The following is a 2,761-nucleotide window of genomic DNA, read 5'->3' on the forward strand; positions in this document are numbered from 1 at the left end:
GGTCTGTGTCTATGAATTGGACAAATCTGTCTGCCCCCTCCTCTCCACTTTTTTATTTCCCCCCTTCTCTTGTCCCCTCCTTCTCCTCTAAGTCCCCCTCACGCTGGCTTGGCTCTTCTCTTTCCCTGTGCCTGGCCACTTTTGTTTTACTGTTGCTTCACCTGTCTGTCTGTGTGTCTGGATGCGTTACAATGTGTCTGGGAATGTGCCTCTACTCTCATGGACGGCTGACATGTGAGAACATTGCTGGAACTTTATCTGTGTGTGTGTGTGTATGTGTGTGGGTGTGTCTGTGTGTCTTTCTGTAGCCTGGTGGTCCTGTAACATTTCTTCACCCCTGTCTGGCTCCTAAAGTGCCCTCTTAGAGCTGAGCGCAGTGTCTCCTGTGTCAGCCTGCTCTGCCATGTGCACCAGGCTTCCTGCACAACCAGGTATGGATTGCTGGGCTCATACATGTGTGCACGCCTCCCTCCTAAATTCCTGCCACATCAACCTTTTTCACATTCGGGATTGGCTTTTTTTTTCTTCTTTTCTTTCTTTTTGTAGGAAGTGCAATTGATATTTCCTCCCAGAGCCACCAGCATGTGTCTGCTCCAGGATTCATGTGTCTGTCTGTGTCTGTCTAAATGGGCTGATGTGTTTTGTTTGGTCTTTTTTTTTTTTTACTTGCTGCTGTAATATCTCTCAGTTTGATGTTTCTATTTGTACAGGTTTATCTTTGAATGTGTTTGGGTTTGCTGACATGTTTGGCTTACGTGTTTGTCTGTCTGCTGAGATCTCTCTTGGAGTCTGGGTGCCCCTCTGGCTGTCAAGAGTTCACAGCAAGACCCCCCTCTTTCCCCTCTGTACTGGCCCCTTGCCAGTCCCTTATCAGTTATTTTGCTGTGTGAATAAGGCATGTCTGGCTGCTGTTGTTCCTCTAACTCCTTCTACTCTGTAGGGGTCATATTTTGCAAACAAAGTATGCAGTTATTTATTTTTATATATATCGGTCTAGGTTCATAGAAGTAATATTTTGAAAATAATGTATCTATCTGTTTATCTACCTTAGGTTATAGTAGTCACATTTAGAAAAAGAAGGTAATCTATCTAGTTATAGAGAGGTGTATTCCTGTCTGTCTATTTATATACCTGTCTAGATTCACATGAGTGACACATATCAATCTGTTGTCATAGGAGTAATATTTTAAAATAGAAGGTATCCAACTATCTATCTATCTATCTATCTATCTATCTATCTATCTATCTATCTTATGAGTAATATTAAACAAGAAGGTATCCAACTATCTATCTATCTATCTATCTATCTATCTATCTATCTATCTATCTATCTATCTATCTTTCTATCTTATGAGTAATATTAAACAAGAAGGTATCTATCTATCTATCTATCTATCTATCTATCTATCTATCTATCTATCTATCTTATGAGTAATATTAAACAAGAAGGTATCCAACTATCTATCTATCTATCTATCTATCTATCTATCTATCTATCTATCTATCTATCTATCTATCATAGGAATAATATTTTAGAATAGAAGGTATCCAGCAATCTATCTATCTAATGAGTAATATTAAAAAAAGAAGGTATCCAACTATCTACCTGTCTATCTATCTAACTACTAATCACTTTTTTAAATAGGAGGCTATCTATCTATCTATCTATCTATCTATCTATCTATTTGTCTGTCTGTCTGCTTGTCTGTCTATCTATCTATCTATCTATTATCATCATAGGAGTAATCATTTTTTAAAAATATGACTCTTTCTCTTTATCTATCCATCTATTGAAATATCTTCCAGAATGTGCTCTGTTTTGGGGTGCTTTGATTTTAATGAAGGACAACTGAATCTTAAAATAACGGTTGGGTTTATTTCAAAGCTTCATGGATATCAATGTTATCAGCTTCAATATATCTGTATGTCTGTTTCTCTATCCATCCTGTATCCATTCATCTGTCCATCCATCCATCTAGAATCTCTGATTAACCATTTTCATATACAATCGTTTATACACCTGTTTACCTGGAAACACATTTATGTTTTGGAATAAAATGCATTTTAACAGTCTGATGATGTTTGTCCTTCTGCTGAAAGGTGAATGGAAAAATAGCATATGCCCACTCCAGTTGCTGCAGGACGGATTTTTTTTGGGGAGTGCCAGAGCAGACAAGAATAACGCTGCGTCTTTTTTTTCCTCCTCTCGAGACAGAGTACAGAACTACAGTTGTATTCAATGGCACACGTAAAAGAACTGTGAAATGTAGCTTTATAACATGATCGTTGTTTCCTCATGTGGCAGGTCTAACTTCCAATAAAGTCTGCAGAGAGAAAGTTTGATTTCTGGGACATTTAGATGGCTTGGTAAGGTTCACATTCTGAAGCCAAAGTTATGAAACAATGCCAAGTGGTGTAGTGGTGTGTCCTGATGTGGATGGATGCAGGTTTTCCAGGTAGAATTGATGTATTCACTTTGTATAATGTGCTATATAATGCAGGATCAGGGCCAGTGCAAGGATTTTTGCTTACACAGGTGAAGGTGCATTTCTGCGCCCCCCCACCGCACGCCCTCAGACGGCTAGAAAAAAAGGTTAGAAAAAAAAACATTTTCGGTTTTGGCCTGACATTTTATTTTTCATTTCGGTTTTAACATTTCCTTTCTGGTGCACCTCTAATTTTTTTTTTTTTTTTACTTTTTTATCACTATTTTATTTTGTTTATTTTAATTTCTTTATTTTTTTAATCTTACTATCTTTTA

The sequence above is a fragment of the Nanorana parkeri genome, unplaced genomic scaffold (genome assembly GCF_000935625.1).
Source record: "Nanorana parkeri isolate BGI_ZX_2015 unplaced genomic scaffold, ASM93562v1 scaffold466, whole genome shotgun sequence".
Lineage (NCBI taxonomy): Eukaryota > Metazoa > Chordata > Amphibia > Anura > Dicroglossidae > Nanorana > Nanorana parkeri.